The 27,055-nt window shown below is 43.9% G+C and overlaps 1 protein-coding gene across 2 annotated transcripts in view; it reads left to right on the top strand.

Moving 5' to 3' along the window:
* Window positions 1–27,055, top strand: part of MORN5 (MORN repeat containing 5) — a 56,266-nt gene that overhangs the window by 9,756 nt on the left and 19,455 nt on the right. The window lies entirely within an intron of this gene.

The following is a 27,055-nucleotide window of genomic DNA, read 5'->3' as shown; positions in this document are numbered from 1 at the left end:
GTCAGCAGATCTTCTTAATCATTCTGTACAGTTCCTCTATGCTGATCTAAGCATGTAATAAGACACCCTTCCAACACATTTTTTAGTGTATTTATAAGACATATGTGTACCTCTTATAACTCATCCTTGACTGCAGTAAGGACACTTATTGGGCGGGGCAGGGATCAAATTATTTTTAAACACTGATCTTTTCTATAGCGCTGCAGTGCTGGCTATAAAGAATAAGGCTGAGTTTCCACTTGTGCCGGCATGCATCTGTGAGATGCTTTACCAACACTTGAAATGCAAGAAGGCATCTGAGTCCCTCTAGCCATGCCATGCACAGCAATAGGGGTTTGTATGCGTGATGCAATTATATGCTGCTGGACATATGTTTTTTTCCCCAGATGCAAATTTGGATGCAGCCTATTGATTTCAATGGGCTGTAATATCGCATCCAAATTTGCATGTTAGGAAACGGACAGAAATCGCAGTGCTGCCTAAATCTGTTAGCAGCATAAGATTTGGGTATGTACATGTGATCATTTCTCTGCACGCAGGGAAAGACTGGCTTGCGCCCCTTCTCAGATCCTCCCTGACTACCTCCTGTGGGTTATGATGGGATGGGGAGTGAGTCTGTACAGAAATGAGACCTGATCTGTCCAATAACATTGCAATGTTATTTTAATAGGAAAAGGAACACAAGGATCCAACATTTTATTGCAAAAGGTACAGAGGTGCAATGCAAATAACTTTGTCTATTGATATTTAAAGCAAATTTACTATCATATATGCATTAGATAAAATCAGAGGTTTTTTCTTCCAGTACACAATCTGTTTTTTCTGCCCAAAGGTATAGCACTTAAAGAAAACCTGAACTGAACATTAAAAGTCACAATAACCATACACAAGTCATATTTACCTCCTGTGTAGTCTGCTCCTCAATCTATTTTTCCTCTCCTGCATGCTGTTTGTCCACTGTGATCAATGGAATTCTCCGTCCTCCATTTTGAAAATGGCCATTACCTCATAACAGCTTCCTGGTCAGCGCACTGTTAAACTGTAATATCGCCCACTTGAGCCATAGGGAAACATGGACACATCAGTTCTCCTCTCAGCTGTAACTGACAGCAACGGATATATAACTGACAGCAACTGATATATTTCAGTTCTGACAAAATGTTGTCAGAACTGGAAGGGATCACTGTAAGAAGAAAATAGTGAGCTTCTGAGAGAAACTGATGGCAAGGTAACTATGTAATGTTCATTTGAAGTTACCTCGTGTTTATTTTAAATAATTTTACTCAGTACAGGTTCTCGTTAAGGTTATTTCATGCTTTTTAATGTGTGTTGCATGGATTACTATGCGGCCATAATAATTTTATCCTTATCACACCTCATAAATGCAGGGCATTTTTTCTTTAACCTCCGATTGAATTAGTCTTTTGCCAGTGATCCAGGACGATTTAATGTGAAAAAAAGCAACACAGCTAACAGCAAAATTACCATGGAGCTCCCTGCAGATCGGCGTCCCACCCCCTGCACTTAGTGACCAGTCATCTCTTTGATTCCCGGGGAGTGCGTGTGTTTCCTCTGGGTATCCCGGTTTCCTCCCATATCCCAAAAACATACAGATAAGTTGATTGTCTTCTCCCTGGACTACAATGGACATATGACTATCGTAGGGGATAGATTGTGAGCTACTCTGTGGGACAGTTCGAGACAAGACTATATACTCTATAAGGTGTTGCGGATGATGTCAGTGCTCTATAAATACAAATAGTGGCTAGTCATCTCTTTAACAGGAACGTATTGGCCAGTCATCTCTTTACCCACCCACCTACACATGATATGAACAGCTTTTGTATTGTAAACTGCAATTCTTGAAGTCACACTAGTTCCTCTTTAAGGCCCGGTTCACATTAGTGTTAAAAAGCGGACCATGAGCGGAACTGAACACATATTGTACAAACTGAATGGATGCAAACGAATCCATTGTTAACCTATAGAAGCATTCACATGCGTCTGTTCATACGGATCTGTTGCGTACGTTCCTCTGACCGGAACGCAACTTTGCCTCAGCACCAATTATTTGGGATCGCTTAGCCCAGCGGATCAGAAACAGAAGCTAAAGCCCTACATTGGGGGCAATGGGAGAACCAAAGGTTTCTTCACACTAGTAAAGAACTGGACCATTCAGGGGGCAAAATCCTCGGGGGGAGGGGGTTAGGGGGGTGTTTCTGGGGGGGGGGGGGATGTGAGCACACTCCACTGGGGGTGGGGGTCTGGATGGGAGGTGGGGATGCTCCTCTGGGGGGGGAGGTCTGGGGCGATGTGGGGACGCGCCACTGGGGATGTGGGGACTGGGGATGCTAGACTTCTGAGCGGGCGGGTGAGGTACAGAGGGAGGGTTTCTTACCCAGGCTTCCATCTGTTCCCCTTTACATAGCGTCATGTGACTACCACACTTCCTGGTAGTCACATGACGCAAGGGGAAGAGACAGGAGCTCTCTCCCTCCCTTATCCGCCGGCTCAGCAGACTGGAATGGCAATGGAGTGAAAACAGAACCAATCAATCAGTGAACCGTTTTCACAGATCCATTTGCCAGTGTGGACCAAGCCATACGGATCCGGTGAGGCATTTGGCTTAAAAATACAGTGTGAACCAGGCCTAAATATTACACATTACACATTAAATGTATAATTAACTAATAATGATACATTTACAAAGTAAGTGTCTTCCACCAAGAAAAGAGCACACAATAACTGTAAAATACTATATATCACTGTGGACAGGCCAACTTCTTCAGTGGGGGATCGACCTATCCGCAGGGAGTATATGCAAGGTGATGTGTACTGCGGCGACCTATATGCAAGATGCTTCAGAAGATATAGCTTACTTGTTCTCTTCTGCAGCATTTTCAGTGGCACACTCTGCACCTGTCACGGCACTCGATTGCGTGCTCTGTGTGGGGAGTGATGATGGCGCAGGCACATCTAAAAGCTAGTTTACAGTAGCTATAAAAATAGAATTGTTTTAGAATGACTGTGACACTATAAACCTTTGCTATGGTGCCATCAGTATGCCAGAGGAATGCTTTGTGTAAAAAAAAATCATACTAGGTGATCATCGTTGCCCCAAGAATCTACTGCTATTTTTCTTTCTATTCTCACTGGCCTTATTAGATGATTAGCATCTCAGGGTTATGGAAGGCTATAGGCACCTTCCCAAGGAGCATTTCATTTTAAAAATAAATTTTCTGCTGGGATAAGTTTATGCCTTTTGTATGCTAGCTCACTGTACAGGTATATGTCAAGTTTACCATCCAGTAGCTTGGGGTCTTGTTCCTAAGGGCACACATTGCACAGATCATGTGGGTTTAAGTATTTTCCAGCGCTTGACACCATATTGCGTTATGCCGTACGTGCTTGCGTGGACAGCCAGTGCTGTTGGCTCTCTTCAGCTTGGTTAGCCTAGCCTTTGTGTAAGACCCGCCATCTTTACCTTTGATTGATCTAATGTGTTTGACCTTAGCCTGTATACCCGATTACGAACTCCGCCTGCCCTGACCCCTGGATTGTTTCTTGCGTGTCATTGAACTCCGCCTTCCCTGATTTTGGCTCGTTTACCGACTATCTGTTTTTTCTCCTGCCCATGGACTCTGGCCTGTTATTGACTACAATATTCCCTATTGCAGTGTTTCTTGTTCTTCCAACCACTGTTAGGGTGACCTTGGAGTGCAACCTGGTGGGCACTAGGCAGCAAAGTCACTTAGACTCTGCACTCTGGGAAGCCCTCACCTCAGTGGGAAGGTCAACAATACACTCAGCTTATAACAGTACATGAATGAATTTCATAGTAGCAGTCATCTGAACTGTACCAAAAAGATGAATGATGGCAGATTTACCAGATGGTAGTGAAGGAAACAGAAGTTTCTTTTAACTGCAGTTTTGTTTATTACTTGAAATGAATGTAAAACCGAAAATCACTGGCATGAAGTGTTGTCTTTGCAAGGGGGTAGACACATACAGTAATTTCTTTGTCATAATATTGTGCTTTTTTAAGATTTGCAGGCCTGATCCTTAAAAGGAGCGTTTTGGCTTGTGATAGTGGAAATCATGCTGTGGGTTCCTGCCTAATATATCATCATCATTTGAAGTTCTCAATGTTTATTTGTTTTAAGCTTAAACAATTATGCTCCAGATGACCAATGCTTTCAATTAACCACACTCAGCATCCCTTGTTGGAAATCATCCATTTGTTAATGACCAGTTTGAAGTAAATTTTATTCTTCAGTATTTTAACACATTTATTAAAGCATATTTGAGCTGATTCATCACTATGCATGTTTAGAAAAATGAAACAAAACTGGAAAAAGGTAACCCATCAGGTTTAGGCCACTGAGTGAAACAATTATCCTGATTGGTTGCTAAGCAACTGCTATACTTTTGTGACGGTTTTCTTTGAAAGTAACTTGATAAATCCGACCTGATATTTTGTTAGTGGTATGTCCAATAATTTCTGTACAGACAATATGCATATCTGTAAAGAATATCTTAGTATGCAATGTAAATGGGATATTTATCAAGCACAATTGTGTCTGAAGTTAGGTACTCATTGTGCAACTTCCCATCAGATCAACGGGAAATCTGCATCATGTGTACATAACTGAGGTTCTTGTTATCGAGGGCCAGGGCTCAACAGCAAAGCAGCCCCAGTCTCAACCAACACCGCTAAGGATAGGGAGCTCAGACCTGAACAACTCAGACTGTGTGCGCAGCCTGGGAGTACTGATTGATGGGAAATTAAGCTTCAGGAGTCAAATCTGAGCTGTTGTGAAACATTCCTTCTTTCACCTAAGGAATATTGCAAGGATTAAACACCTAATTCCTTCAGAGGATCTGCCAACCCTAGTTCATGCCTTCGTCACATCAAGGTTAGACTACTGCAACGTCCTCTACACAGGCCTGCATAAGAAAGACTTACGCCGCCTGCAATTAGTACAGAATGCCGCCGCAAGGCTGTTAACGAGCCAACCCCGCCATTGCCACATAACACCAACCCTGTGCTCACTCCACTGGCTACCGATAAAATGGAGAATTCTGTTTAAGATTGGCTTACTGACATTCAAATCCTTGCACAATCTGGGCCCTGGATACTTGAAGGAATTGTTGCAACTCCATCACACCCCCCACAATCTTAGATCAAAAGGACGTAACACCTTGGTCACCCCCAGAGTCCACCTCAAAACCTTTGGAGACAGAGCCTTTTGTCATGCCGCCCCTACACTTTGGAACTCCCTGCCACACCCAATCAGGACAGCTCCATCCCTGAAAGCATTTAAGTCTAAACTGAAAACCTACCTCTTCAGTCTGGCATTCATGAACATCTGACTATCTCCTCTGTAACACAACCCAGCCTGCAACCCTGTATTAATCTGAGACACAACTATGCGCTTTGAGTCCTATTGGAGAAAAACGCTTTATAAATGTTATTGTATTGTATTGTATTGTATTGTACATGTCCAAACTGCCCTGATCGATAACGACATTGATTTTCAGATGATTACTTCACAAAATCCCATTGTCAGTCGGGAGATGATTGGACAAGTCGGAAATAATCAGTGCAACCAGTCAATCTGACTGGAAGTTGCACCGTGTGTACCTAGCATGAGCCTTTAATTGATCCAGAGAGAATCAGCTGCTACTTACAGCTGACCTTTTTGTGTTAGTCAGTAGCCCTGAAAGATCTAACACATTAACCACTTGAGGACCACAGTGCTAAACCCCCCTAAAGACCAGGCTATTTTTTTTCAAAATAGGCCACTGCAGCTTTAAGGCCAAGCTGCAGGGCCACACAACACAGCACACTAGTGACCCCCCCCCCCCTTTCCCCCCACCAACAGAGCTTTCTGTTGGTGGGGTCTGATCGGCCCCCAGTTGTTTATTTATTTATTTTTTTACAAATATTTATTGTATTTTATTTTTAATAAAATAACGTATTTATTTTGTTTTCTCCCTCTGACTCCCTCCCACCCCCCGCCAGCCTATCATAGCGATTGGCTGTCATAGGCTGTCAGCTTATGACAGCCGATCGCTCTCTTGTGCCCCAGGGTGACAGCCGTGTCACACAGCTGTCCCCAGTACAGCGCTGCCTTAGATCTCAGCGCTGTACTAAGGAAAAAGACAGCTGTTTCGCCGACTAAGAGTCTCCAAGTGGCGATCGCCGCTGGGAGACTCCACCTACCAAGCGGAGATGCGTGCGCAATCTCCTGCAATAGCCAGCCCCAGGACTTGATGCCAATTGTCGTTAGGTGGTCCTGGGGCTGCCGCGGCGGTCACGCCCGTTGACGTGGCGCGGTCTTTAGGTAGTTAAACTCCTGCACTGAAGCCTAAGGCCCCATTTACACTTAATCAGTTGGTCTCAGTTATAACTGAAAGGTCAACTGATTTTCAAAGTAAGTCCCATGTTTTCCTATGGCACCTTTCACACTTAACGCGTTTTAACTGAAATCTTTTTCACAATGCATTGCTATGGAGAAGAAAAAAAAAAACGCTTAGCAACTGATTACGTGTAAACAGGGCCTTAGTGTAGCTGAGTGGTACTGGAGAAAAAGCAATGCAAATAAGGGGTTCCTGTTTTATAAACAAGCTTGCAGAATCAGGAATTCATTTTTACCTGTAAAGCAGGCATATCTCCGCTCTTTTGTATTCTCGCAGTCCCACAATACTAAGTCCTCATTGTATACCTCACCTTCTTCTTCTGGCTATTTATCATCTGAAGACCTTGTCACTCACTTCACTTAGAAAGCTAACATGTAAAAGGAATTTTCTATGCAGTCCCTCTTTCCACACCCTTACTCTTTGCTCAAGTCTAACATGCTTGACTTCTCTTCTTGAACAAAGACTCCTTTTACTAATTTCCAAATCCTATCTCCCCACACGTGCCCTATATACATCTATTCCCATTCCTGGTCCTTCATCTCTGCACTCACATCTCTTTTTAGCCCATCCCTTTCTTCTGGCATTTTCCTATCACTATTTAAATGGCAGTCTAAACAATACTACTGTATATCTCACTGCTCTCACCAGCCACTTCCCTGTTTCATGTCTTGCCTTCCCCTTCAAATTGCAAGAGTGATATATCAATGCAGAATTGGCTAACTGCCTCCCTACTAATTTCCTGTTCATTATCTCTAGTCTGACATCAAGTGACACTGTAGTGAAATGAATATCAAGGCTGCTGTATTTCCTTTTAAACAATACCAATAGCCCAGCTGTCCAATGTTTAACCCTTTGGGAACTGCTGTAGTTAAATCCTACGCCGCACTCGTGGCTGTCTAAGCCTGATGCGGCGTAGGATTTACTCCGCTCGCTGTTTCTGCTCCCGACGCTATTGTGTGCAGCCGAAAGGGGAGATTAAGCTGACATCTCCCCTAAGTGATCAGGAGCTGTCGCGCTTGGCTCCTGATCACATGATCGCTGGCGGATCGTAGTGATCACCATAAGAGCTGCGGCTGTAGGGGGGAAACAAGAGGATCCACTCACCTTACTGATGTTCTCCTGGCAATCGGCACTCCCCTCTGCTCTGGTCAGCATCCCCGCTCGCTCTGACGTAAGTGCCGGGTCCTGGCTTGATGACGTCATCAAGCCGCGGCCCAGAACTGAGCGGCAGTACGAGCGGGGATGTCAACCAGAGTGGAGGGGGCCACAGCTGCTCATCTCTGGAGCCTGGGAGGTGAGTAAAGGCTGCTGGCTACAGGGGGGACACCTAACTAACTACCAAAGGGAAACCATGCCCAGCTAGCCACAGTGGGGATCCAGCTGCCTGACCCCCCCCCCCACCCCCAAAAGCCCCCCTTTTATCTGACCCTAAACTTAACCTTTCACGTAATGGCTTTTACTAACCTTTATCCCAAACTATCTCTGTCAGTACAGTGTTCTCCCCAGAAATTTTTTCCAGCCGGGTGGCATGAAAAAGTAGCTGGGTGGGGAAGTAAGGACACATTGAGTGGAGAAGGGGGGGGTTGTAGCTGGGGAGTTGGGACAAGGGTGTGTGTGTAGAGGATCACAAAAAGTGTCAGGTGGGGTATTTTGATCACCCTGTGTAATACTAGGTGTGAGAGAAGATTGCGCCGAGTGCTACTGGATGTGGAGATACCACTGATAGCTATCAGGTGGGGAGGGAGATCTCACCCTTGGTGCAACTGATGTGGGTGAGGGGATCATACTAGATGCCTCACACTTTGTTGCTAGTGGATTGGGGGTACATGACTGGCTGCTGCTAATGGACAGGGAACCATCTCCCTTTGGATTGTGTGGAGGAGGGGTCTCGCACTGTGTGATATCAGCTCCTCCCTGGCTTGCATAGGCAGAACAGACCCATAGGAGTCCAGGAGAGATTTATTTATGAAGGATTGCAGTCTGGACTGACACGTCATAAGCACACATATAGAACAAGAGAGCTATGTGCTTCCACACAGCCACTGACTCTCACACAGTTATGTCTGCAGTTTACATTGTGGCTGACTCCAGACAGCATTCTGACTCTCACCATGACCTGCCCGGGATCCTCCTGCTATAAATCACAGCCCACCACACTGCTCCGTCCTGCTGTCAGCTCCCCCATGACTCCAGCACGTGTTTCTCCCCTGCGCTATAAATCACAGACCGCTGCACTGCTCCGTCCCGCTTTATGCACTGAACTTCGTGCACATAAATTAACACGTTCAGCCGGTCAACTATTGCGCTCTCCCTGCCTCTAGTCTCTGCTCAGCACTTTCCAGCACAGCTTACACTTACACAGTCATGAGCTTCTGCAGTGACATTTGGCAGCTAGCGCCATGGTCACACCTCTTACCATGCGCTGAGCCAATCAGTGCAGGAGCTCCCCGGGAAGCACGAGATCTCGTGTGCAGAGGGGAAGAATCACATCCTGACAGCCGGGCACTTGTCAGTGAAGAGTGCGGCTAGCGGCGACAGCTATTTCATCAGCCGGGCGGTAACTTATCTTACCCGGGCGCTCCGCCCGGCTGATTGATCCTGGGGAGAACACTGTAGTAGCTTTATAAACTAGTTATTCCTATTGCCTACCAGTAACTTTAGACTAATGTAAAACTAGACTCTAAAACACTGCAGACATTACATTTACACTGTTTTCTACATCCAACCTGATCTTCTGGACCACTAGACTTATTTTTGGGCATTCAGAGTGCTGATACTCCAAGGGCCTGATTCAATTCACGTTTTCTTCTAAATGTTATCCTAGGTGATATTTTCACACTATAAATAAAATGCCTTTTAAGCCACCGGCAAGCAAGAAAATAAGAGAATAATTTTAACAGTACTTTTTCTCCTAGTTATTGGTTTTTTTTTTTCAATTGTAAAATGTAAAAGTTATTTTAAAGAGAAGATTTAAAAAAAAATGATCTCCTACGTAAGAGAAAGCTTAGAAGAAAGAGTGAGTTGGATCATGCCCCAAGATGGTGTGGCCCAAAATAGCATTTCTCTTACCTTAGACATTGTCCTTAAATTGACATTCTTACATTTATTTTGATTGTACGGGGGGCTGGGTTCATTTCTTTTCCTCACAACATGGTAAAGGCGTGGGGCTGTGCCAAGTTTCCTGCAGCTCTTTATGGATGTGGCCTGGGCTGCCAGTCATACTGCCTCTGCAAGACATTATGAGAAGTAGACATGGCCCCGACAAGCAGGCACTTAAATAATGCAATATGGTGGCTGGCAGTTTACAGAGCCTCAAGAGCCCAGCCAGTGGACGCTTGACAGCAGACTTTATGAGAAAGGTATTTATAATTAATTTACTACAAACCAAGGCATAAATATGTTTAAAAAAGCAAATACCTACCTCTGGAGACTTCCTATGCTTTTCTCCGGGCCTGCGCCGTTGCCCAGGACCCTCCTTAACATCGGGGCCATGCTCGTCTTCTGTCAGGAGCGTGGCCATGCTGCACACGCTCATGTACGGCCGTGCCTACACAGTATCACGGCTTACTGCGCAGGCGCTACCATACTTGGACATGTGCAGTACGGCTACGCTGTGTCCCTAAGTGATTGCAGAAAAGTCCTTGTAGGTAATCTTCAGTAGGTCCATGCTCGGTGACAGGAGACCAGAGAACAGCGTGGGAAGCCTCTTAAGGATCCAGAGGCTTCCCTTTTCTTAGGTAAGTTTTTATTTTTTTAATGAAGGTTTTCCTCAGGTAGGCTTTAAATCCTTGGAACATAAAGAGCTAGCACTTAGTAGTAGAAAGGACAGCGCTGGGCACCAATTACTTCTGCTTCCAGTGATTTATTGAACCTTTGGGTCCTTTGGTCTCTGAGGAAGCGGATTATTTGCGAAACGGCTTTAAGACCTACCACTCCCTGGGCTTAAACCTCTGTATGTTTATCTGTCAATAAATCACTGGAAGCAGAAGCAATTGGTGACCAGCACTGTCCTTTCTACTACTAAGTATCAAGCTTTTGTGGTTGGTGCACACTACAGCTCCAGGGGCAGATTGCTGGATGTCAGCTGGCATCGGGTGCCAGCCACCACTCTTACCCTCTACACATTGATAAAGAGCTAGCAAGTAGAGGGTCTTTTTTTTCTCAGAAATTTGGTGTTTCACTTTAACAGCAATTCATGAAATTCTTGCATTGCAACTGAATTGTGATTGGTTCTTTTAATGCCACTTTATACCAATAAATCTCTTTTCTGCCATTTGACAGTCTAAATCACATTCGACAAAACGTTGCCAACACGCCAACACTAAGAATTAAGAGATGATTTAATGAGCTAATGATCTAGCCCCTCTCCAGCGATCACACAAAAACTATCCCCAAATGAAAATACACTGAAGAATGGTACAAATAAAAGACATTGTTACTAGCACTGACACCCAGAACAGATGCAGATCCAATGGGGAACGTATAAAGACTGAACTTTAGCTATTACAGCGAAAGTGTTCAGTGCTATGATGGCAGACCAAATATGAATTGCTGCATTCACTAATTACACAATCACTGTGCCATTTACGTCTTTTAACAACTCTGAATAGGATGCTTTTGTTTGTGGGCTTTCTTTGGTAAAAAAAGCAAAGCACACAATGCTTGGTGAAAAATGCCATACTATTTATTCTGCCAAGTGTACATTCCGATGTAAAGCTGTATTGTAGACTGAGATAGATACTGATGCTTTTAGCTGATTAAAATAAAACCTTACTGCAACAAATATCTGAAATCTAAAATAGTTTGCTTGGTTATTAAGTACTTATTTGAGGCAACCAACCACTTTTATGAAACAGTCCATAAACACCAAATAATCCGATTCTGATTTTTAAACTTGCCTCTTGTAAGATTAGTGTATTCACAGTAAGAGAGTTGCAGGGCAAAGATGAGACTCATTGAAGGGTTGCAATGCGGAAATACTGCTGTACAAAAGTCATTTCATACCTCACTAAACAACCTGGATGCTCCCCAAGCCTAATCAGAAATGGAACTTGGTGTAACTATATAAATTCCGTAAAGTCTTCCTGAACTATGACCCCCCTTGAACAAATAGAATATCCTGTCAGCTATAGGCTTAGTATCTGCATTTCAGGAAGGTGACAACATCTTTGATACAACCCTAGCCATACAGAAGAACCTGAGCTATACTTTACCTCTTGGGACCTGTTGCTCTTGCTTACTACAGCACACTGGGCTATTCGAGGACAGACTTGGTTTATTATTGTTTTTCTCTCTCTATGTTTCATACCTTCTTCTTTTCTTTTATCCAACTACTCTTCTTATCCCACAGTCCCTCTTATTATTCTTTTCTAGTTTTCTCACCTTCACCGTTATAATATAAGTGGTTAATTGAACAGTTTGCCAATAACCTGAAAACAAGATGTTAACCATCCCATATGTTATGCTGTGTAACCTATTATCGTATTTGACGAGATTAGCATATAAGTATACACAGATTGTTCAAATATGGATACTTTTTCGGATGCTATTGGTATGCAACTTTATTTTCAAAAAATCAATAAAAATTTGTGTTGAACAAAAAAAAAATTCCGTAAAGTCTACAGGAAAACAAATACAAACCTCCACAGTATGAAAATCATCCTGAAAATTAAACATGGTAGTTGTGAGTTGAATATGTGGGGGGGGGGGGGGGGAGGGTGCTTTCATTGGCAGCATGCTGATAATTAAACATGGTACAATGTCTTATAATAAGGTTGTGGTCAATAATGTAACACACAGGGTGGGCCATTTATATGGATACACCTTAATAAAATGGGAATGGTTGGTGATATTAACTTCTTGTTTGTGGCACATCAGTATATGTGAGGGGGGAAACTTTTCAAGATGGGTGGTGACCATGGTGGCCATTTTGAAGTCAGACATTGTGAATCCAACCTTTGTTTTTTCAATAGGAAGAGGGTCATGTTACACATCAAACTTATTGGGAATTTCACAAGAAAAAGAATGGTGTGCTTGGTTTTAACGTAGCTTTATTCTTTCATGAGTTATTTACAAGTTTCTGACCACTAATAAAATGTGTTCAATGTGCTGCCCATTGTGTTGGATTGTCAATTTAACCCTCTTCTCCCATTCTTCACACACTGATAGCAACACCGCAGGAGAAATGCTTCCACAGGCTTCCAGTATCCGTAGTTTCAGGTGCTACACATCTCATATCTTGACAGCGTAGACAATTGCCTTCAAATGACCCCAAAGATAAAAGTCTAAGGGGGTCACATTGGTAGACCTTGGGGGCCATTCAACTGGCCTACAACAATCAATCCACTTTCCAGGAAACTGTTCATCTAGGAATGCTCGGACCTGACACCAATAATGTGGGAGTGCCCCATCTTGCTGGAAAAACTCAGGAAACATGCCAGCTTCAGTGCATAAAGAGGGAAACACATCATCATGTAGCAATTTCGCATATCCTGTGGTCTTGAGGTTTCCATTGATGAAGAATGGCCCCACTATCTTTGTAACCCATATACCACACCATACCATCATTTTTTTTGTTCCAACAGTCTTGGAGGCATCTATCCAATGTGAGTTAGTGTCAGACCAATAGCGGTGGTTTTGTTTGTTAACTTCACCATTCACATAAAAGTTTGCCTCATCACTGAACAAAATCTTCTGCGTAAACTGAGGGTCTTGTTCCAGTTTTTGTTTTGCCCATTCTGCAAATTCAGTGCGCCGATCTGGGTCATCCTCGTTGAGATACTGCAGTAGCTGGAGTTTGTAAGTGTGCCATTTGTGAGTAGCTAATATCCGCTGAAGGGATGTTCGACTAATGCCACTCTCCAGTGATATGCGGTGAGTGCTACGCTGTGGGCTCTTGCTGAATGAAGCTAGGACAGCCACTGATGTTTCTTCATTAGTGACAGATTTCATGCCTCCACATTTTGGCAAATCCAACACTGAACCAGTTTCACAAAACTTAGCAAGCAGTTTTCTAACTGTAGCGTGGGAGATGGGTGGTCTCGTAGGGTGTCTTGCATTGAAATCTGCTGCAATGACACGGTTACTGCGTTCACCAGACATCAACACAATTTCTAACCACTCCTCACGTGTTAATGTCGGCGACATGTCGATGGCTGTAAACAAAGAGAAACTTGTAAATAACTCATGAAAGAATAAAGTTACATTAAAACCAAGCACACCATTGTTTTTCTTGTGAAATTCCCAATAAGTTTGATGTGTCACATGACCCTGTTCCTATTGAAAAAACAAAAGTTGGATTCAAAATGGCAGACTTCAAAATGGCCACCATGGTCACCACCCATCTTGAAAAGTTTCCCCCCTCACATATACTAATGTGCCACAAACAGGAAGGTAATATCACCAACCATTCCCATTTTATTAAGGTGTATCCATATAAATGGCCCACCCTGTACTTGCATTACTGATATTATACCTGTTGTAGTACACTGCTATGTCCCCATCATTGTTTATGGGAGAACAGCATTTTACAAACATATTATTTATTTATTTACTAGCTGATGGCCCGGGGTTGCCCGGGTATCTATTTGGCTGGTGTTGGCTCCGCCCACTTTTTCTAACCCTAACACACAATTACTTAATTACTCAGTGACCTAGTTTGTGGTCTTTGGTATCAATAATTTGCATTGAAATGAAACTAATCTGATTGGCTGTTTGTGGCTCCACCCCTTTTCTGAATTTAAACCCCATCACCTAATGACCAACTGTACCAGGTTTGCGGCTTGTGCCATTAACAGTGCAATAATGGCAGCAATTAAATATTCCCCTTGAAAGTCAATAGGTGAATCTTGATTGGCTTTTGTAGTCTCCACCTACTTTTCTGAATATTAATCCCAGTCACCCAGTGACCAACTGTGCAAAGTTTGAGAACCTTGCCATTAACAGTGTAAGAATGACTGCAGTTTACATTTTCCTAGTGAAATTTGCATTTGTCTCCGCCCACTTTTTGGCTATGGGGATAAAAAGTATCCTATACATTATTTCAGGTAATGTGTGTACTATGTACTATGTGTGTGCCAAATTTCATTCAAATCCGTTCAGCCATTATTGAGTGATTGAGTAACAAACATCCAAACTTTTGCATTTATAATATTAGTGAGATATACAGTATGTATTGTATATTCTATATTGTATTGTTTACATGGAGAAATAAAACATCAGTAGCTGTGCTCCTCCATAGCGTTTGCTGTAGTACAGCTATAGGCAAATAGTTACATAGGTTGAAAAAGAAATGTGTCCATCAATTTCAGCCTATTGAACTTCCATGCAGGGGCGTAACTAGAAATCACTGGGCCCCCCTGCGAAACCTTGGATGGGGCCCCCCCCCCTTCAAACTCCTGACCACCCCCCTACACACACATCTCTTCTGTGTTGCCAGAATATCAACAAAATTAAAGAACAACTAAAATGAGAAGAATATGGAGGCTGCCATATTTATGTCCTTTTTAAACAATACCAGTTTACAGGCAGGCCTGCTGGTCTATTTGGCTGCAGTAATGTCTGAATCACACCAGGAACAAGCATGCAGCTAATTTTGTCAGATCTGACAACAATGTCAGAAACACCTGATCTGCTGCATGCTTGTTCAGGGGCTATATCTAAAAGTATTAGAGGCAGAGGATCAGCAGGATAGCCAGGCAACTGGTATTGCTTAAAAGAAATAAATATAGCAGCCTCCATATCCGTCTCGCTTCAGTTGTCCTTTAAGTAAATGTTTAACTCAAACCCAAGACAAATTGGGACCTAAAAAACATACTTTCCTAAGAAGAGGAACCTCTGGATCCTCTGGAAGCTTTGTGTGTCCACCTCCAGACCACGGCCACTGACCGAGACTCATGAATTTCCCACTGCGCTCCTCATATAGCAGGAGTGTAGCCATACTGCCCCTGTGCAAGTACAGCCATGCCTGAGCATTAAGATGAATGGCTTCGGCTTTATACACAGGCACGGTCTAACTCACACAGGCACAGTATGGCCGCACTCGTGCATGAAGAGGAGCATAGCCCAGTAACATATTCAACAAGCTCTTGTCCTTACCAGGGGCTTCTTCCAGCCCCCCGCAGTCTATCCGGCCCCTTGCTGTAGTTCTGATCCCCTTCAGAGTACCACTGTCCCCTCTGAATGATCCCCGGCTAGACTCTGGTTGTGGCTACTGCACATGTGTGGGCCTGTACATGGGCCTCCTTGATAACACTCTCGCAGATGGGATCGTTCTGCGCTTGCACAGTTCACAAATACTGCGCATGTGCAGAACGCTCAAGGCCACGGAAATGAGAGCAAGGCGACACACAGTTGCCAGATATTTTGGGGTGGACAGCAGCAACCTGGAGGATTTTTCTACTACAAAAAACAAACAAAAAAAACCAGGCATTTCCGGGCTCCAACCCTCTAACCCCTGCCGCTCAACACCTCAGGACGCCTTAGCACTGCTGAAAATATAAAAATGAGAGGAGTAGGTATGTGAGAAGCTCTCCTCATGCCCCCCACTCCTATTCTCTTTCGTCCCTTCCATTATCTTCTAAAGGCCCCCTGAAGCTACTTCAGGATCGGCCGGGTCAGTTTGCACTGCGCAGGAGCTACCCGCAGCACTCTGCGAATTTGCACTACATCGTTTTGAAGTTGTGTGCATCTGGACACACAAAGATGCATGCTACCGGGCTGCGCTTGCGCTCTCCTCCCCGACTCAGCCAACCCGGAAATAGCTTCAAGAGGACTTTAGAAGATATCGAAGGAGAACGGGGAGCAGTGGGCATGAGGACAGTGCAGTACACATGGCTTTTTAAACAGTTTTTACATTTTAAACAGCACTAAGGGCCCATTCACACCTGAGCGGGAATCGCACGATTCCCGCTCACGGCAAACCGCTAGCGGTTCTGCAAGAACCGCTACACAATGTAGCGAGTGGCAGTGTTCTCACTGCCGCGGTTGCGGTTAGCGATAACCGCAACCGCGCTGCATGCAGCGGTTTGCCGGCGACGAGCGTTCCGCGATTAGCAATCGTGATTAGCGTGCACAGCACGCTAATCGCGATCGCTCCAAACCCGCCGCAGTGTCCAGTGATTTTTCCGCGCTGATCGCGGGAAAATCACTCCCGCAGAACGCCGGCGGTAATCGCCGGCGTTCTGCGGTTTTTAGTGTGAACGGGCCCTTAGGTATCCTTTAACCTGTGCTGTCTAATACCTCATCCTGACAACCAGGCAACCACCTTTCCCAGCTCTGTTAGCTAAGACCCCTGCCTCAGTCACAACTTTTCACACACCTATTCTCGCCCTCCCTTCCCCCAGTCCCCAACTACAATTAGCACACATGAAGGCACAGTGACAGGCACAGACAGAGTACATAAATAAACAAACAAACAAAACATCATGCTTACAAGGCGAGTCCGTCCATTGCAGGACTGCAGGCAGCCCTTTCTCCGTCTCCCTCCCTCCATCCCCCTCCAGTCTCGGCAGCTGAGCTCAGGCAGGCTGTCACAGCGTGGTGCCTGCATCTTCTATCTTTTCCCGGGACCACCGCGACCACTGCGTGCTGGGAGGGCGGGGCAGTAAAGTTGACTGCTAAGACTCACGTGAGTACTAGAGGCTGCAGCACCAACTGCCTCTGCACGTCAGTCAATGTGCGCCCTGTGCGTCATGAGACAAGAGGAGGCAAGAGACTACTGGGATTGCTGTGTGTAGATCGATGTACATGAGCTGGTGCTGGGCCCCTGAGTCCCCCGGGGCCCCACTGCGGTCGCAGTGCCTGCAGGGGCGGTAGTTACGCTAGTGCTTCCATGTACCTTAATCCAGAGGAAGTATAAAGATGCAAGAGTTATTTATTTTTCCTGAGCAAAGTATTAACAACTGTACTCAGAAATTATAGCTATGGATGCCCATCCTTGTAAGAAAGGCATCTAAACTCTTTTAACATGCAAATATAGAATTCGTCATAACAATTTCGTTTGGTAAATCATTCCAGACTCATGCCTATTGTCATTTGTATAGCCCTGGGGGTAATGAGGTTGCCATAAAATAATGTGTAGGCCGTAGGAGGAGCACATTAACACAGCCACAGACTTATATTTATATCTTTACAACTGATGGCAAAGAGGATGTAAATAAATTGTATTGCTGTTTGGAACTGGTTAATGTAATGTGAAAGACTGAGAACAACCCAAAACAGTATAATAAGACAAAGGTCTGTCTTGTAAAGACAGAAGCAACACATACATATAATATCTCAGCTTTAGTTTGGTCATGCACAGTTCTATGCCACATCTTTTAAAAGTCCTACATTTTGGCCACGACTCATAAAGCATTACCACATGCGGTAATGCAGAAAACAGCTGATTTTACAGAACATTTAGGAAACTGTCAATTCACAAAGGCTGTTGCCTTATGGCAAGCTGAAATTACAGAGCAGTGAGGAAAATTACCGACTTGCATGGTAAATAACTCAACATATGTCAGTAAATGTCAATTCATAAAGATTAGAACTTGCCCAGTAACATGTGCAGTGATTACCTCCAGGGGATGCCTTTTACTGTTGTAATTAAGTCACTGCACAGAAGTAGGAGAACAGCATGTAACAAAACAGAGACTCAACGCTGCTGTTCTAATTTTTTGGAACAGGTTTTTGTAACTTGAAGCCTTGATTTTCGGTAAATTACCAAACTTCTACCGCACCTGTGAAAACCTTTATGAATTAGTAAACAAGTGTCTAAAATACCGAATGCGGTATTTTAACAACCTGATTTTTTTTAATGCACACTCTGATGTCCATTTTACAATTCTTATTAAATTTCATATACTTTTCAATGCACTTCCAGAACCCTCATGCTTTAGGGCCTTATAGAAGGATTCTTCAGACCTTTGCCTCTAATTATTTTAACTATGGACCCTGAGCAACCATGCGGGTCAGAGGCAGTGATGGACTGGGAGGTAAAAAAGCCGAGGAAATCCACTTGTTGGCCAAGCAGCAGTAATCAGGTGTTGTTGCTCACAGGGAAGATTTGCTACAGGTTTCTATTGGGAGTGATAACACAGGGTTACTGCTGCTTGGCCAGCAGGTGGATTTCCTCAGCTTTTCCACCTCCCAGTCCGACACTGGTCAGAGGTTTCTAACGAAAGTCTGACTGGATAAGCTGCTTGCTTGTTTCAGGTGTGTGTGGTTCAGGCACTACTGAAGCCAGAAAGATCAGCAGGGCGGCCAGGCAACTTGTATTGTTTAAAATGAATGTATACAACAAATATATGGAGGCAGTGTATTTTAGGATACCTACTAGGAGTTCAATTTGGTCTTAGGACAAAGGTAAGTGGCCTAAGGTAGCGCATATGCTTGTCGGAACAAATGAGTTATAATTATATCCTAGGTGTGTGTTCACACTGGAGCGATGTGATTTTGTAAAAATCCCCCATAGCACTGCATTAGCAAGAGCTTTTAAAATCTCTAGCTCTTAAAACGCTCTTTTAGTGTGAATCAGCCCTTAGGGCTGACGTACAAAGTTCTGGCAACTAGCAGGAGGAAGGGCAGTCCTAAAATAGTCAATGCAATTAGTAGGCAATGCAATTAACAGGATGCAGCTGGTGGTGTGATTCTGCACAAAATGCTCATGAACCACCCGCAGGCCAAACAAGGAACTGCAGGTCTTTCTTAAAGTCAGTGGATACAGCCACCTGCTGGTGGACAGTAGAATTCAAAAACAATCCAAGTTAATATAGCCACTAGCAGGCAGAAAAAGACAGTACATGATTCCTGACAAAGGAGCAAAAGAATGCTACTAACCTTGCTAAAGGCAGCCACAATTGAAAGCCTGTGGAGAATTCTGCCTCCACATGGATTGGTCTAAATCAGGGGTCGGGAACCTATGGCTCGCGAGCCATATATGGCTCTTTTCATGCCCGCATATGGCTCTCTGACTCTCTAAAAGACGTGTGACAGAGCGGCCCGAGGGCCTGTGTTTACTTTTGAAATCTGCGCCGCCACCCCCTCCTCCATGCCGGGTCTTTATTAATTTATTTATTTATTTACATGTGCCTCCTTCATCGGCACCGCCTCCCGCGCCAGAATTCCGCCTTTTCTGCCCGATCTCCTCCGAGATGGATGCGCTGATGCTGGCGCTGCCTATAAAACAGTGATATCACACGTTACGTGTGACACGTAGACGTCGGCGCAGCCATCGGGAACAGAGGCAGCTTGGCGGGGGGGGGGGGGGGAAGACCCGACGACGTGCGACCCAGAGGCAGCCGCACCCATAGCTACGCAGCCAGCCACTACTGCCTCCGGAGCGTGTACTAAGCCAGCAGCAGCAGCGAGTGAGAGTCACTCCAGTCCACTCTCCTCTGGTCAGTTCATTTGTGGGGAAATCTTCTGCCAATTAGATTGCATTTGTGAGGAAATCTTCTGCCGTTGAGATTGCATTTGTGGGGAAATCTTCTGCCAATGAGATTGCATTTTGTGGCCCTCCACCATGTGGAGTGGACTATTTTGCACCTCACCTACAATACAATACAATAACATTTCTATAGCGCTTTTCTCCCATAGGACTCAAAGCGCTTAGGCTCTCTCAGATTCAGTAATTAGTAGGATGAAGTATTCACACAACAAAAGTTATATTTCTGCAAATGCCAAACTGAACAGGTGGGTTTTCAGTCTGGATTTAAACACGTCCAGGGATGGAGCTGTCCTGATCTGTTGAGGTAAGGAGTTCCAAAACGTAGGGGCAGCATGACAGAAGGCTCTGGGACCAAAAGTTTCCAAGTGGACTCTGGGTATGACTAGATTATTAGAACCTGTTGATCTGAGAATGCGGGGATTGCTATGCAGCTGCAACATATCTTTCATGTATCCAGGGCCTAAATTATTCAGGGATTTAAATGTCAGTAGGCCGATCTTGAATAGGACCTGTTTCCCCCACCCACCAAGCAATATCACCTGCCCACCCAGCACCTTGACCTACCTCTCCACACCCTGACCTGCCGCTCCCATTATTTACTGGTGAATGCTGGCCACTGTACGATTATTTTATGGTGAAATGCTCCCCACTTTACACTTATTGTACTTTAAAAGTGTTTGTTTTGCATTATATGTACACATTACCTTTTATTTAGTTTTAAACATATTGTATGGCTCTCACAGAATTTCATTTTAAAATATGTCGTGTTTATGGCTCTCTCAGCCAAAAAGGTTCCCTACCCCTGGTCTAAATCCTTCTCTACAAGGTGGCCGGTTGCTCTCCAATTAAAACAATAAACCTCTGGATTAAGTCACAAGAATTGGCCGCTAACTATATGATATCAACTATAATAGGTGGGAGGAGGCACCCCATAGTGTATATGACTCTTGTAAGTTATTTGAAACAATAAGTGGCCTTACCTCGGGTGAGGATAAGAATTTTAAAAATACATTTATTGAACACAAATGACAATATAACATGGTGGACTAGGAGCGTCTGTATAAGACCTCTAGTACAGGATACAGGATGCACTTAATATGGCTTGTTTATTTACTCATGGCCAGATACAGCTAGATGAGAAAGCCCAGTAGTATGTTGGAAGCATTAGTGACTGCCATAGCACTTCAGCATTTGCATGCAAACTGTGACAATCTCACTAGGGATAAGCAAGCAACATTATCAGGTTAGGTCAGTTAGGTCTTGCAGTGAATAGGCTCCAAATCTCGCTTAGCGAGATTATCAGGAAAGCTTACCTTGTGAATGTGTTCAGTGAGAACAAGGTTTTCCAAGAATTTTCAGTGCAAAGGATTGTAAATGATGCCCTGGTGACATTAGTATAATCTTTTGATTGATTTTAGCCCAGAATATCAATCAAAAGATATGATATATTGATAAATTTACTGCTGATTGCTCATCCCCAAATCCCACTAAACTTTTCTTTCAGAAGTCTTCCTCTAGCTTTGTAGTATCCCATGAAAACAAAAAGACTAAAACGCTGATACACATACTGTTTTTACATCAATATAGTCATATTGCAACATTTTTTTTATATCCCGCTTATTGAGCGGGGGGGAAAAAAAAGCCTGTAAATTGCTGATTTGGAAATTCCCATTGATCCCTCACTCTGCAGTATAAGCACATACTGTAAGTGGGAAAGCCAGTTTTTTTATGTGCTGCAGTAGACATAGGAGTTTAGACTGCATTTAATTGCCGACAAGTTTGCCACAATTATTTAATTGATCCTGCTTTTTGCAGAAAACCTTACTTAAAGCCTCTCCTCACACTTTTCATCGTAGCTGGAGAAATCCTCTACGAACAGTAACTGCACCCCAGGCAGCACTTACTGATCTCTGAGCACTGATTCAAGAGCATGTTATATATAACTTGTCAAAGCTGAGGCAAATTCTCGCTGGTGGGAAGCAAACATTAATAGCATATTTTTATTATGCACAAGAGAGCACTTTTCTCCTAGACCTATTTGACAGCACACAGCATCTCAGTTAAAGTGACCACTTAAAGGGACGCTCTCACTTTTCACACATGGTGGGCTACAGTCAATTTTGTTATACAAGAGATTTAAGTTTAGAGTGGCGTGCACTTATTTCCTCATTTCAAAGCAATATGACAATCATAAATAAAATTCCATACCTTTAGCTGATTTGTGTTAAACTAGATTAAAACTATTAAAAAGTCAGCGCAGATCGTAAGTGAATCCACTGTTTCACAATCAATCATCTTTCACCAAAGTGGTCATTCAGTTCTTATATCCAAGTGGTAGACCGTCACCCAAAGGATTAGAGGGAGCTTACCAACTGCTGACAACCCACGTTATAAGGTTGTATGTCTCGCATTCAGTGGTAAAAAGGACCAGGAAACACCCAGGATCCAAAACTTCCAAGAATCCTTATGTTAGTTTGGGTACACCAGGGCTGCCCAATAGGTTGATCGCGATCTACCGGTAGATCGCGACCGCCTTCTTGGTAGATTGCGGCCTCTCGGCCGCGTCTTGTAAAAGTTTGTTGCGGCCAGCAGCTCATTGTGTTTAGCTGCTGGCCAATAAGGATGCAGGCGAGGAGAGAGGGAAGAGAGAGGCGGCGCGGCCGCTACGTCATGGCTGGGGGCAGCGACGGGTAGCCTGCAACGTGCGTGCTTGTAACATGCCTGGCGCCGCCCCCAGCCATGAAGTAGCGGCCGCGCCGCCTCTCTCTTCGCCGCTGCTTCTCTCCTGCATCCCATTGGCCTGCCAGAGTCTCTCCTCGCCGCCTCTTCTCCTCTGCCTGCCTGCTAACCCTTTGCTGCAGGTACATATACCTGGAGGGCCCATATACCTGGCTAATCTACACTGGGGGCCCATATACCTGGCTAACCTACACTGGGGGCCCATATACCTGGCTAACTACACTGAGGGCCCATATACCTGGCTAACTACACTGAGGCCCCATATACCTGGCTAACTACACTGAGGGCCCATATACATGGCTAACTACACTGAGGGCCCATATACCTGGCTAACTACACTGAGGCCCCATATACCTGGCTAACTACACTGAGGGTCCATATACCTGGCTAACCTAAACTGAGGGCCCATATACCTGGCTAACCTACACTGAGGACCCATATACCTGGCTAACCTACACTGGGGGCCCATATACCTGGCTAACCTACACTGGGGGCCCATATACCTGGCTAACTACACTGAGGCCCCATATACCTGGCTAACTACACTGAGGGCCCATATACCTGGCTAACTACACTGAGGGCCCATATACCTGGCTAACCTACACTGAGGGCCCATATGCCTGGCTAACCTACACTGGGGGCCCATATGCCTGGCTAACCTACACTGGGGGCCCATATGCCTGGCTAACCCACACTGGGGGCCCATATTCCTGGCTAACCTACACTGAGGGCCCATATACCTGGCTAATCTACACTGAGGGCCCATATACCTGGCTAACCTATACTGAGGGCACGTAACCTATGCTGCAGGCACATATACCTGGATAACCTACGTGGGGGGGGGCGTGTTTAGCATTTGAGAAGTTGGTAGATCTCCTGGCCTCTGCAAATTTTAAAGTAGCTCGCGAGCCGAAAAAGTGTGGGCACCCCTGGAAGATCAAGGCCAATAAAACATGCAAATAAACGGTAGATCTAAGTGTAACCCGTTTATTAAAAAAACATAGCACATAGCCATAAGAAAGACATAAAATTCAATTTTTTGAAACTCTTTACCCCCGTTCAGTTAAGGTTCTCTTTAAGGGGCACTAAGTTCAGATAAGGCACACTAACCTCAGATAAGGCACACTAACCTCAGATAAGGCACACTAACTCAGATAAGGCACACTAACTCAGATAAGGCACACTAACCTCAGATAAGGCACATTAACCTCAGATAAGGCTAGCACTGTAGTTTGTGCCCACTAAGTGATAAGGCACACTAACCGAATTAGTGCCAGTTAGTGAATCAAGGCCTAGATGGGGAAGCTGCAATGAGCGCTCATCAGCTACGTTGCTTTGTACTGCAGTGACATTTACCAGAACAAAGCTAGTGGTGGTCGTATTCCAATCAATACTCAATCAGCAGAATTCTGTTTAAACTTTATTGAATATCTAGTGGTGCAAGATGGGAAACCAGATAAATGACCAATATCAGGAGACTATTGATCGCTTAGCTGATGTACCATAAAAATAACTGTGCATAATAAGCTTTTAACTAGTTGCTGACCTGCCCTGTCCTGTCAGCAGACCAAAAGTTGTTCAGGGCAGCTGACTGTACTGTATTGTTAGGCTTTTGAAATCATACAACTGCTTGAATAGAACATTAAGTCTTTTGGCAGGTAAAATATATTTCACATGTAAAATGTATTTCATCTTTGCATTTAGCTCTCCACAAGGTGCTCAGGACTCGGATACTGAATTATTACAGCTTGTAATTATTATCACCCATCATCACACAAGATTTTTTCCTTTACCAATTTTAATCAAGCACTAATGAGTATGCAATATTCAGCACTAATTGCAAGCAGGAATTCCTATTGGATTACCTGCATTTGATGCACTAAAGTACATGCAGATATTACGCTTCTGACAGCTGAAAACGCAATTCAAGCTCATTTTGGCACCAGTTAAAGACATCCTTTGTCTTCTGCATCTGTAAAGACACAGGTGGCAAGATATTCACTGTGGGTGCATTTCTGTAGCCGATTGCACGGTTACATCTGAAAAACTTCCATTGCCAAGGAATCTTATGCTGGGAATACACCATGCAATTTTGCGTCAGACAGATGGGTCAATGGGCCAATAGATAACTTACAACAGATCCGATCTGATTTCCAATCATTTTTCTGATTGATTGCTATAGAAGATGATCAGAAACACCATCGAAATCAGATTTCCGACAGGAAATTGCAGGATGTATTCCCAGCATTAGTGGCCAGGGCTTCCATCCATTTCAATGTTGCAACAGTGCATACAGTCATTGGGGATCATCAGTCAAGATTTAATGGAGACTGCTGAAAATTATAATGGGGGAGGGTAACAAGCAGAAGCAAGAGGGCATACCTTGTGCATATACTGTAAGTAGAGTACATGAGAGATACACGCAAATCCAAAATCTCTTACCTGTTCAGTTGGCTGAATCTGTCATTCAGTGGAAGGCAGGAAGAGCCTCTTGTACATGACAATAAACAGTGGTGCTTTATATGGGTGAGGGGTTGGATTTTCATTGCTCTCTTGCAGACTATCGTATAGCCTCGTTTCTCAATATATGATATATCATATATATATATATATATATATATATCTGAATAGATGATAGCCGTACCCCCCAGAAGGTACTTTGGGGTCAGCGTATACTTGAACTTGGCCCTGTCTCTATGTATTGGGGGTACTTTAGATGATGTTGTCCACATTGGATGATCAAAATAAACACCATCTTAAATAAAGTTGTACATGCTTTAATAGTGTTGAGAAATACTGCTCTAAAATGCAAAGTGAAGAAGTATTGTTCAGGAGGAGTGCCCCACGTTGTATAAAACAAATAACAGGGTTAGTCAAGCCTTAGGCAATAACTGATGTTTGTGTCTAAATTGGGTTGCCTACCAATATATCCAAAATCAGCATCCTAATGCATACGGCAAACAAGCACACATGGAGAAAGTTTTATTGCACCTGATAATACGAAAATGAATCAGACTGAAAATGCAGCGACATGCAAAAGTTTTAACAATTGAGAGATTTTTTTTCATTTTAAATTCAATCAGGCCCTTTATCTCTTTCTCACATTACATATTAACTACCTTTTTTTCTCTGCATTCAACAAGCTCTCTCCATTTATCACATTTTAATTCTAGATTCCAGCCAATTACGTGCTAGAATTTAGCCGGGAAATGCATTACTCCTAAAGAAGTGGATATTATATGGTCCCATGTTTCACGAAACGCGTCGAGAAAATTGATTGCTTACCTGGGCTGTACATAAACGAAGTGTTAAATATATGGATATATTTGTCCCAAAGAGGACTTCCATGATACTTATATAATGGTGGACATGATAGAAGGAACACTTTCCAGTTTCATGGTATCCTTATTGGGAACGATGCATAATGTTTGTAAACTGTTTAATCATGACTTTGCTGTAATGGCCATGAGGATACTGTGTATTTGTATTTATGTGAATATTTTTTAACAAGATTCATAATACACTGATGTTTTAATTGGTTATTGAATGATGTAGGTCAATACTTACCTATTGAGGGTGATGACATCCCCTTTAAGGTACCTGTTTACCCACAAATAAGATTTACATCTTAAAAGTGGACACATAAGGGGATCACTTCTACATATTCTAGTATGTCAACTTGACTAGACCCATTGGTCAAGTTTCTCTTGGGTAATTTGTTTCATATTAACTACCTTTGCAGCATAAAGCAAGTAAAATAAACACTCTTAATAAATTGTTCCTGATTAACTAAACTTTGATAGGAGTTTTTCTCACCTTATTATCTCTGTGTTCTTGTTTGCTAGGGGCTGAAACTATAGTGCAGGGGTAGGGAACCTATGGCTCGGGAGCCAGATGTGGCTCCTTTGATGGCTACATCTGGCTCACAGTTAGGGGTTGATTCACTAAGCTACACTGCTCAAGCAGCACCGCTTAGTGTGACAGCGCAAGTAACATTTTCAAAGTAAGCATGCTACCGCTGTAGCATGCACTACTAACTTGCGCTACCTTCAAAACAGCTGCTCCAATTGTCCCACCCTGGATCCTGTCAGGTCCAGTGACTTTGAAGGACGAGATCCCCGCACTTTGATTGGCCCAATAGGCTGTCTGTCACTTGACAAGCAGCTTATTGAGCCAAAGTACGTGTATTTTGTCTTACAGTGAATCGACCCCCAAGTCAGCTAGCTAATTGTACAAGCTATTAAGCAAATTTGCTGGTAGTGCTCATTAACAGTTCATCACACTTCAATATCGCTGTGAGTTCCCGCCCCCCCCCCCCTTTCCTTCATAAAGCAACTCACCGGATGCTGCCGCCCAGATCGGCCCGATATCGCTTATGGGGTAGAAGGCCACCCCTTTGCCTCCACCGGAAAACTCCAACTGCTCACAGTCGTCTTAGTATGAATAGTGTCCTCTCTTCAC

The sequence above is a fragment of the Hyperolius riggenbachi genome, chromosome 8 (assembly GCF_040937935.1).
Source record: "Hyperolius riggenbachi isolate aHypRig1 chromosome 8, aHypRig1.pri, whole genome shotgun sequence".
Lineage (NCBI taxonomy): Eukaryota > Metazoa > Chordata > Amphibia > Anura > Hyperoliidae > Hyperolius > Hyperolius riggenbachi.
Note: the sequence above shows the minus strand (reverse complement) of the source record. Positions and strands in the feature narration are given on the sequence as shown.